Here is a 10,837-nt window from a genome sequence, read left to right as displayed (position 1 = left end):
AGTAAGGGAGTTTGTTCCCCAGGAACCACGTGGTCAAGGTTTCATCATACATGAGGAGCTGATAGACTGGGCCATGCGATTCAAAAAGGTTGCAGACAAGTCAATCTTGGATTAATCATCTACATCACAAGATAGAGAGCATATATGAAAATAATGGTGAAATCATTTAACTCATAACAAAATTCTCATTTGTTGATATAATTTTTCTTACTGTCCAAGAGATATTGAAAGGACACTTGTAATTAAAGAGATATTCCGGAATTTTGAAATGCTTTATACATTACAGCAGGACAGTGAGGCTACCAATTTAATAGGATGAGCTGATAAAAAATTGATTGAATTCCCATTTAAGCTGAAAAAGTGTCAATCTCACGTGCTTGCAAATTTATTGCTCTGCATGCATTGTGCCCTGAAGATATAACAGATGCTGACGACCTAGACTTTTGATGATTTAAAGATACAATTCAAATTGTCTTTTGCCATACGCTTTTCTTCCAGAAAACAAATTTTATTCTCTTTAACGAAAATCAAAAGAATTGACATTGAGGGTTTTTTTTAATATTTCAATATTTTATTAATTTTCCTTATATTTACATCTCTTCATCCCAACTTTATACATTCTTGTAGAAAAATTCACCATCAGAAAAAAAGATTCTTTTGGCTCCCAAGGAACTGCATTCTTCCTCTTCTTCAGATTTCCCTTTAGAACTCAGTCTTGTAAGCCATCCCTCAAGATGCTATATTATATCATTCAAGCCTGTCCCTGTGTCTTTGGTGTATAATCTACCTGACATTAAATACATTACTAAATAAATTCAATAATTACAATTTGTACTAATCAAACAATTCTCATATAAATGCATTGTATGAATTAAAATATTATTTTTTATTAAGGTAAAATCTGCTTATAGTTCAAAAAAGTAATCCTGGAATACCATATTCAGAATCACATTTGTTATTGCCAGATGCCCCATTCCATAAAACAAACAAGTGTCCTGGTCATTGAGATGGAAAAATTTTTAAATCAGTACGTATTTTCGTGTTGGGAACTCTTTTCTGCAGATTGACCTTGATTTTATTTTGCTTTCCCTGGGTGCATCAATCATGTCAAATCTTATAGGTGATCTCTAAGATAAGTTTTGAGGTAATTTAAACAATATTATCAATTATTCAATATTATTAAATAAAAAAATATTATCCAATTATATAGTATTGTTCAGTATCATCAATAATTCTCTTCTTTCAAACTCCCCACTCTGGGTGTAGGACGTTCCGTCAGCCAGGATTCAGGAACATCCCTCAGGAAGAGAGAGCTACCTGCTGCTTTGTCTGTGTATTGTGCCCAGAGAGAGAAATATGTAATCAGACAGGTATGAACTGGCAAAATTACACAATCACTTTCTCTCACCTCTTCTTTGTCTCCAAATAAAATGTAAAGGATCTGAGAGTAACCAATAGCATCACATTTCTTCATTATTTTCTATTATTTCATTCACTCATTCAATACATTCATTTAGGAAATCAATACATCGTTTCCATGTTGGGAGTTACCTTGATCTGGCTTCCTTATACTCACATTGTTAGGTTCTGCTGAAGCAGCTCTTCTCAAGGGAATACAACCCTTAAACCACATCATGTGTTAGGCAAACACTTAGAGATTCCGTAGCACCGTATACTCATCTTGATCACAGAATAACACACATGGAATTATGATGGAAGTAAGTGTGGGTGTCTTTAGCACATGCCTCCTATTCATATCTTTACACCCAAGGTGGCGAGCACTATGCCTTACACATAGTAGGTGTGCAAAAACCAGAACTAAAGATTCAATAAATGAATGGACATATTATATTATTATTACTCTAGTAGAAGACATAAACAATGAATTGAGCATGCAAACTTGATAAGATAAAGGCTCTGCTTTCCAAGAAATCATAGTGAGGTACATGTGAAAAAGAATAGCAGGGCAATTTGAAAAGTGCCAAAATAAAGGTAGTTAGAGGTTAGCAGAGTCAACAAGAGTAGATAGTGTTACTTGGATAAATCAGATAATTCTTCATGGAAAGCTTATGTTTGAGTTGAGCTTTTAAAAATATGGGGGGATTTTTCAGTTAAAGATGAAGAGGGCCTCTTGGCAATAGATGTTTGAGCAACAAAAGTTATGCAAGATTAATAAGTTCTGGAGACCTACCATCCAACATGGGCCGATAGTTCACAATACTGTACTGTAGACTTAAAAATTTACTAGGAGGGTAGATTTATGTTAAGTATTCCTACCTCAAAAGAAAAAAAGTATTTTAAAAAAGGAAGTTAAATAAAAAAATTAAAGAGGACAGGAGGAAACATTTGGGGGTGATGAATAGGTTAAGGACTTGAGTAGTGATGGTTTCACGGGTGTATATTATCTCCGAACACATTAAGTTGTATACATTAAATATGTACAGCTTTTTGTATGTCAGTCATACCTCAATAAAGTTTTTTTTAAATGTTTTCATGTGGCATATTCAGACATTCAGAATATGACTAATATGACTGGAATGAGATGATAAAAGACTGATCATGGATGATGATGGAATAGGTAAATAATGAAAAAAAATCCCATCATATTTAAAGTACAATATTCCAGTCTTACCAAACAAAACAGCAAACAATTCATATATACTTATTACCAAAGTTGTCTCTACATTGCTAAATGTTCTGTCCAGTAAGATAATTCATGAAATAACATATTACAGAAATAATAATGGGCTGGAGGAGAGAGCATGTTTACAAATTATGTTTGTTGTTAGAATGCATCTGGCTATAAATTAAAAAGAAAAAAATCTAAAAGTGTCTTTTAAAAAATATTTATTATATCCCATAAAAAAGACCAGAGTAATTTACTACGATGATTCTTTGTGCCAGAAAAAATAAAAGCACAATTGTTGCATTATAAAGATGGAGAAGGAAATAGGTTTCATTCCATTTGTTATTTACTTGATGAATGATGTCATAGATATCACTTTTTACAAAAAAATAGTGAAAGAATTAAAAAAAAGGCCATGATAGAATGACTCCAGGTTTAGGGAAAGGAATGAAGAAAAGCTATTCAACATCCAGCTACCTGTACAGTCTAAGGGTGCAAGGAAAGCATCGCCTCCAGCCCCGGCGCTGGAGCTGATTTCCTCCCACTGTGAAGTCGGCCAGACTTATTCCAGCCGCACCCCCGCCTCTTCCCGCCCCTGGAACTGGTCTCCGCGGACAACCTCCTGGCCTGGTTCCGCCCGCAGCCTGGTCCCGGCTCATTGCCCCGCCCGCACCCTTGTTCCCCCCGCCCCCGGGCCTGGTGTCACTCACACCCTTGTCCCCGCCCACAGCCCGCCCCTAGAACTGGTTCCCGCCCCTAGATTCCGTCCCTGTCCCTGGTGCTGACCCAGCCCGCGGCCCAGCTTCGCACTCACTCTAGACACGGGAGACCTCCCCCGAGGCTGGGGTGCGCGGCCCCGCCCCGCCCGCCGCCTCAACCCGGAGCCCCCAAACGTCCGTCCTCCCCGAACGCCCGCCCGAGACCGGAAGCGGAAGCGCGGGCGGCGCGGTGGATGGAGCGGGAGGTCTGCGCAGTGTGTCCAGTCTTCTCGGCGCGGACGGGATTCCCGTGGACCTTCGGTCGAAGGGGCGACGCGCGGTAAGCGGCGGGCGGTCCCGGCTCCGGTCGCGGTCCAGGGAGGGGCCTGGGCCGCGGGCAGCCCCGTCACGGCCCGGCGTCCCCCCGTCCCCCCGGAGCCCCGTTTCCCCGGGCTGTTCGCTCAGGGCGCCCGAGGCTGCTGTTCCTCCCGGCTCCGGGCGCCGCCGGCCCCTCCTCAGAGTCCCCGTCACCGTCCTCCGTGTGATTTTGTCCCCAGGGGGCTTATCCGCGTCTGGAGGCGGTGTTTGGGTTGTTACAAATGGGGGCGCTCCTGGCATCTAGAGGGGGAGGCAGGGATGCTGCTCAGCGTCCTCCGGGGCCCAGGACGGCCCGACAGAGAATCATCCGGCCCCAGATGTCAATGGTGCGGAGGTTGGGAGACCTGCTCCAGGGCCTGAAAACCTCCCGAGCCCTGAATGAAGTGTGGGAATTGTTTACCAGTCAGCGAGCCACTTACAGGGGCCATAAATGACAAGCTTGTTTAAAGGGTCCGGAGTCACCAAAGTGAGTTGAGCGAGTCAAGTGCACACAGCACGGAGCTGCTTCTCCCATCTTGGGGAGCAGGTGGCTGGACAGGAATCGGGAAAATCCAGTCTCAGCCAACAGTTACAGTTAAATCAGTAAATACGAAAAAGAAAAGTAAGTGGGGTGGGCTTTCCTTCCATCACCTGTATTACTCCCTGTAAAAGGCCTCAAAAGCAGTCTTTGCTTTTTTTTTCCGTTAGAAAAGAAAAGTGTCTGTGGGGCTCAAGTTTGAGTTGAAACCAGGCTCAGGGTCCACCTGTCCTCGCTGATCCGTGGATTTCTGTGTGACCAGGTGAGTACCCTGTGGACCTGGTACCAACAGGTTCCAGCAGCCTCCGCTGTGCAGAAGACCTGCCAGTGGGCTTTCCTGGGCTCAGGTTGTCAGCACAAGGACTCACTGAGAGTGAGGGTATCATGAGAAAAATTATTTATGTTTGATGGATTATATTCAAGGGAAAGATGGTAAGGTGTGTGAGGCTCTGTGTGTGTAAATAATTCAGAAAATACACTTATTTGCAAAGAAGAACACATTAAACAAATATATGTAAATAAGTGTAAATATGTGTAACAGTAAAGAAATATAGACTTACCTGCATTCCGAATTCTCAAAAGTCAGGATTTCATCTATAAATATAAATATATAAATGTTTTACGTGTATATGTAGTATTACAAGACATCTCATTAAATATTAGCAGGGATGCTCAGCAACATTCCTCAGGCCTATTCAATTTGACTTCTAAAGACCTATAAATGCTCCACAAAGATTCAAAATCTTACAGACACCTGGAGAAAAATATGATTTGAACTTCTTTATGTTAGTAACAGAAATGTAAAGTTAAATTGACCAGCAGCCGGATTTATTTTCAGCATATTGTTGTTGTTTATGAGATTTCAAATCATTTGGAGGAATATTAAGCAACACTTTTTAGATAGAAGGGTAGGGCACTAGTCTCCAAAAAGATTGTCCTCTCCACCTCACATTCTAAAGGGAATTAACTTTGCTTCTTGAGTCCTTTCTGAAATAACAGTCTGGTGATTCAGGTTGAAGACAATCTTGTTAAGTAATTTTATATATAATTGTTGGCCTCTCCTAATTGTGTGTGTATGTCTGTGTGCCTTTTTCATTCTAGCATTCCTGGGACGTTCTTGAGGGAATGTGTGCTTGTCATGCAGTAGATATTCTTTGAGTGCACAATTTATGGTGACCCACCATCCTCATTTATTCAGAACAGAGGGGTTTTCCAGGACACAGGACATTTAGCGTTCAAACCAGGATGGTTCCTCATCTGATGAGCCAGGCCCTGGGCCAGATGCGTGGGGACCTGGAGAACCAAACAGACCTTGTCCCACCTCCATGGGATTTATATTCTGTTAGGGAATTTGGATTGTAGACAGTTCATGATGAGAGTGATTTGGGAGTTTGGCACAAGGGGACTAAACCTGAGGGGGCAGGGAAGCCCTCTTGAGAAGGACTGATATTTAGCTTGAGAGCTAGAGTTGGGACTGGATTTAGGTGGTTGGAGGGTTAGATTGGAGTGAGGGTGTGGGAGTGTGTTCAAGAGAGCGTTTCAGGCAGAGGGACCCGCAGGAGGACACCCCTGAAGCAGAGAGCCTGGTGTGTCCATGACCTGAAAGAGGGATGGCTGAGCCGAGTCAACACAGGGGGAGGGGTGTGAGCCAGACCAGCGAGGGGAACAGGCTGGACCAGGTCAGGCGTGACTTTGGACTCTGTTCTAAGACCAGTGGGAAGACACTGGAGAGGTGCGAGCAGATGGGTGATGTGATTGGCGTTTGGTCTAAGCATGTGGGTTAAAATGGACTTGAGGCTTAAGAATGAAGACTTAAGAGGCAGATAGGAGGTGTTGGGAAGAAGGTTACGAATAAGGTGATTGTTCCCTAGGCCTGGGTGATGGCTGTGGAGTAGGAAAGAAGTAGAAAGAGAAGACCTTGGAGTGTAGAACCGCGAGAAGGTAACGGTACTTTCTTGCCTGGATGTGTCAGATGGCACAGGGCACTGACTGTGCTCCTCGCTGCTGTCCGTGCAGACCTGCAGGCGCCCCCTCACCCAGGTCTGTGTGTTCACCCCACTTAGCCACTCACAGGCCTCCCTCCACATCTTAAAGGAAGTCAGGCCTTACTTGTGAGGGGGTTGTCTCAGACGGGAGACACCGAGGAGAGCCCCTCCAGGCATCAGAGCAGCCCCTTCAGCCTCTCCCTCAGGCTCCTCCCCCTCCACTCTCTCGCTTTCCACCCTCAGAAGGACCCCTGCTCAGTATTCCACGTCCCCATGTTCTTCCTCCCTCAGGCTTGAGAAGGGTGGGCACAGTGGGGTGGACATTGTCTGTACCTTCCACTCTGACCCCCGCAGGTCCTGGGCTGGACAGAGAGCAACTCTATTGGGAGCTGAGCCATGAGACCCAGGGCGTCACCCACCTGGGCTCCTTCATCCTGGATGGGGACAACCTCTATGTCAGTGTGGAGGGGCTGGGCTACAGCCGTGCTCTCTGTCCCTATCATAGTTCTCTGTTGCCTCCATTGCTCTAAAGTGAGCTGTGATCCATCTCTGTCTCCTTCTGGTCGGGGTGCAGTCTTCTGGGGTGATGACTGGGGCCAGCCACCTTCCATCTCGTTTCCTCCCCCCTGAACACCCCTCCACTCTTCCCCTCTGCTTTCCCCTCTGCTTCCCCACAAAGCTCCCTACATCCTCCCTCTCCCTTAATCCTTTATGTTCACCCTAACTCTTGCTCAGCTCCTCTCACCTTCTCTCCACAGCTGACACCTATGGAGCTGTGGCCCTGACTACTACCAGTGAGTATTCCTGGCCCTCATCTCCTGGGTTCCATCCCCATTTGGGGTTGGGGAGCAGTGGTTCTCCTGCACCCACTGTCCTTGGTGAGAGAAGGACCTGGAAGGGCCCTAACTCATCCCTTCTCTCTCTCCCGTGTTCTGGTGGAGAGTTCCAGCCCAGGGTGAGAAAGCCTTAGTGACAGACGTGTTCTCCACCACATTCTGACCCCACGTGGTTTTCACTTTAATTCTCCTAAAGCCTCGCCCTTGGTCCTCCTTTTCCAGGTATCCCATATGTCTGTCCAGTGTTCTGCCCGTCCATGTGTCTCTCCTCTGTTCAGTCTCTCTTGTTCACATATCTCTCTCTCTTGGGCTCCTCTCATCCACAGGCTTGCTCATCCCTCTACTCACACAGTCACCCCTCCCCTCACTCTCATGTATGCTTCACCTGTGAATGGTGGTCCTGGCACAGCCACTGCTGGAGCCCGGGTGAGCCTGGGGGCTCCTCCCACTCTGTCCCTCCCTGAGACAGCCCTCGCCACAGCTCCCGAGCCGGCCACCACGTCCCTGCATACTTCATCATCAACTGTGCCGCCAGAAGCCACCACAGGTGTCTGGGGGCCCCTTTTCCTTCCCAAGAGAAGCTCTCCAGCCCCACACCTCCACCAGCCAGTTGTGATCCAGGAGCTGGGCAGCCACAGTGTGAGATTCTGGTTTTAGGGCAATCATGCTCATAACAAAGATTATACCAACGATTCAGTCTAAGGCCAGCCTTCAGAGAGCCCCGAGTCTTGTGAAATTAACACACCATTATAACACAATGGGGGATGTTTCGGGGAGAGGCGCCTGGCACAATTTGGAGGGGAAGAGCTTGCTAGAGAAAGTTTCACCAGAATGGAGTCTTTAAGAATAAGTAGGAGGGACCCTGGCAAATAGAGGATGAAGGGTTTTCCTGGCAGAGGGGATTCCACGAGCAAAGGCTCCAGCCAGAAACAACATGCCGAATGGGGAGAATTGAAACGAATTTGGGTTGCGTGAAGCATGAAGTTTAACCCGCAGTAGATGGATAAAATGAGACTGAAAGGTCAGCAGAAGCCAGATTGAGTAGAGCCTTGAGTGCCAGGTCAAGAAGGTTGAACTAACACTGAAGGCCATAGGGAGCCACGGGTGGTACTGGAGCAGTGGTGGCCCTAGTGAGGTATTAATTTCAGAAAGATTCTTCTAGTAGTCCATGTAGAACATCCTTTAGACAGAGCATCCAGTGAGCCTGCTGGGGTGTTGGTCCGGGTGAAGGAAGTTAAGTCCCCTGAGCTGGGACAGGGATGGAGAGGGAGTGTATGTGAGGACCAGTGTTCAAGGTGAATGGGTGTTACTGGGAGGGAGGAGGAGCTGAGCAGATGTGCTGGTTCTGACTTGGGTGACCACACGGGTGGGTGGTGGTGCCCCTGGGAGAGAAGACGACAGATGATAATGAGTGCAGGACTCTGGTCTGGTCTCAGGCCAGCTCTCAGTGATGGCCATCGCTCTCCCTCTCGTCTTGCAGCTTTGGGACACAACCTGAAGACCCTCACAGTCACCTTCCCCATCTCCACCCTCCAGTATTCATCAGACAGGAGCAACGGCTCAGCCACGTTCAACTCCACTGAGAGGGCCCTGCAGAGCCTGGGGAGACCCTGGTCCCAGCAGCTCCTGGTGGGTTAAATCCCACCCAGCCCCTCCCCCAATCCCTGTCCCTCCTGCTCATCCTCCTCCTCCTTCCTCCCCAGCTGGATCCTTGTTCAAGGAGAGCAGCTGGGGCCCCTTCTACACGTTTCAGACCGGTCTCCCTCAGGTAAGACCCTCCCCTGAGCATTTGCCCCTAATGACCACTTTTGTGACCACTCCTCTCTCAGTCTCCCCACTGTCCTCCCATTTCCTCCTTCCTGTTCTGGCCCCCACTCCAGAGGTTTCAGGACCTCTCTCTAGATTCCCCACGTACCTCTCTCCCCAGGCCTGTGTGGACGCTGTCTGCACCCACCACCGTGACCCCGTGGGCCACCATGCCTCTGTGCTGGGAGCTGAGAGTCTCCACGTGTCTGCTCTTCCTCTCGGTGGCTCCAGGCTCTGCACCCTGGAGTTTATGCATGCAGAGAGAACACCAGCTGCATTTCCGCAGCATCAGCTGGAACCACAGCAACCCGGAGCCCACATCCTCGGAGTACACCGCCCTGCTGAGGGACACCCAGGACCAGGTGGGGTCTCCCCTGTCCCGTCTCTCCTTGCCCTGAAGGCACCCTCATTCCTCTGCCTGACTTACATCTGTTACATGGTTGTTTCAATCCTTCACTTTCCCTGTGTGTCTGGGTTCTCTCAGTTTCCAGAGGTGATGTCCTAGCTGCCTTCCCCATTTCTCACGTGGGTAAACTGAAGCTCAGAAAGGGGAGTATTGTGTCTAAGGTCACACAATGAGTTAGGGGCAGAGCCAGGATTTGAAGTCAGGTCTCCCTTGCCCCAAAGTCTGTGATCTTTCACCGGCTCCAGTGGGGCCCTGCATCCCCAGGAGACCTCCATCTCTCCCACTCTCCCTCGCGTTTGTTCTAGGTCACCAAGCTCTACAGAGGCAGCCAGCTGTGAGACATATTCCACTCCTGCCTGGTCACCGACTTGATGTAGGTTGAGGAGATTGGAAGCATTGGCTGAGCTGGTGGCTGATGGCTCTGAGCTCCCGTGACACATCCTTGATCTGGAAGTCACTGACATGGTGCCCATTCTCCCCCACATCCCTGTCAGCTAATCTTACCATCTCCTTCCATAGGTTTTTCGGGAGTTGAGAAAAGCATTAACATTTGGGGCCACCAACCTCCAGCATCATCCTCCTCCTCCTCTTCTGAAGACTTTCAACAAATATCAGCAGTCTAACTGTGCTCTCCACTAGTGGAGCCACTAACCACATGGGCCATTTTAAATTTTTTATACACCTGGTGGGATACGATTCACATATTGTGTGTGTGTGGGTGCTGTATTTTTTAGGTTTTTGTATATACAATATCTTCACCTCTGCAAAACAAATAGTTTTACCTCTTCTGTTCCAATCTGGGTTTCTTTTATTCCTTTTTCTTGCCTAATTGCCCTCATTAGAAACTCTAGTACCTGTGATTAACGTATCAGATGAGGGAAGACATCATGGCCTTGTCCCTGGTCTTAGGGGGAAATTTTCAGTCTTTCAGCATTGAATATGGTGTTAGCTGTGGGTTTTTCATTGAAGCTATTTATAGGTTGGGAAAGTTTTTTCTATTCCTAATTTGTTGAGTGTTTTCTTTTTTAGACATGAAGGGCATTGTATTTTGTGAAATTCTTTTCTATGTATATGGTCGAGATTACGTGGTATTGGCCCTTATTCTATTAATATGGTGTATTACATAATCAGTTTTCAGATATTAAGCCACTGCTCCAACTAGAGGTGAGAGATTCAGACGTTCTCAAGTCTGTCCTGGGCATGCCACATCGCTGAGCCCTTGTGGCCTTCTAGATGCCTACAAATACACTGGAGCTTTTCAAAGCCCCCTGTGGACATCTCATTCCCCCAATTTTTCTTCTAAGTTGTTGGCTCACCTCTTGCCTCCCTTGGCTGGTATCACTCCCTCCGGCAACTACAATAGAAAACAATTAGTGCTGATTGTTTTTAGCAAGTGCTTTGGGGACAGACTTTCCACCCTCGGCAAGCTCTGAGTCAAGTAACGACAAGCCCTGAACATGGGGCGTTTTCGGGGAGCTGCCAGGCAGGTCAGCTAGTTGCAGTTGGGTGGGGATGGGTCTTTTCAGAGCTCCACACCCATTATGGCTGCTGGGATGCTGGTTGTCTCAGCCACCATGGTTCTGAG

The 10,837-nt window shown here is 47.2% G+C and overlaps 1 long non-coding RNA gene across 4 annotated transcripts; it reads left to right on the top strand.

The window, feature by feature from the left end:
* The first annotated feature begins 1,280 nt into the window (after nt 1-1,280).
* LOC131401800 (uncharacterized) lies at nt 1,281-8,668 on the top strand. 4 transcript variants are annotated; one of them, XR_009217980.1, is made up of 4 exons: nt 1,281-1,370; nt 4,390-4,481; nt 6,963-6,998; nt 8,521-8,668. It is a non-coding gene; the product is annotated as an uncharacterized LOC131401800 (long non-coding RNA). The 4 variants fall into 4 exon arrangements; XR_009217979.1 differs by lacking the exon at nt 8,521-8,668 and adding an exon at nt 7,450-7,548; XR_009217978.1 differs by lacking the exon at nt 8,521-8,668 and adding an exon at nt 7,367-7,414.
* Nucleotides 8,669-10,837: the final 2,169 nt, after the last annotated feature.

The sequence above is a fragment of the Diceros bicornis genome (assembly GCF_020826845.1).
Source record: "Diceros bicornis minor isolate mBicDic1 chromosome 16 unlocalized genomic scaffold, mDicBic1.mat.cur SUPER_16_unloc_1, whole genome shotgun sequence".
In the NCBI taxonomy this organism is placed as follows: domain Eukaryota; kingdom Metazoa; phylum Chordata; class Mammalia; order Perissodactyla; family Rhinocerotidae; genus Diceros; species Diceros bicornis.
Note: the sequence above shows the minus strand (reverse complement) of the source record. Positions and strands in the feature narration are given on the sequence as shown.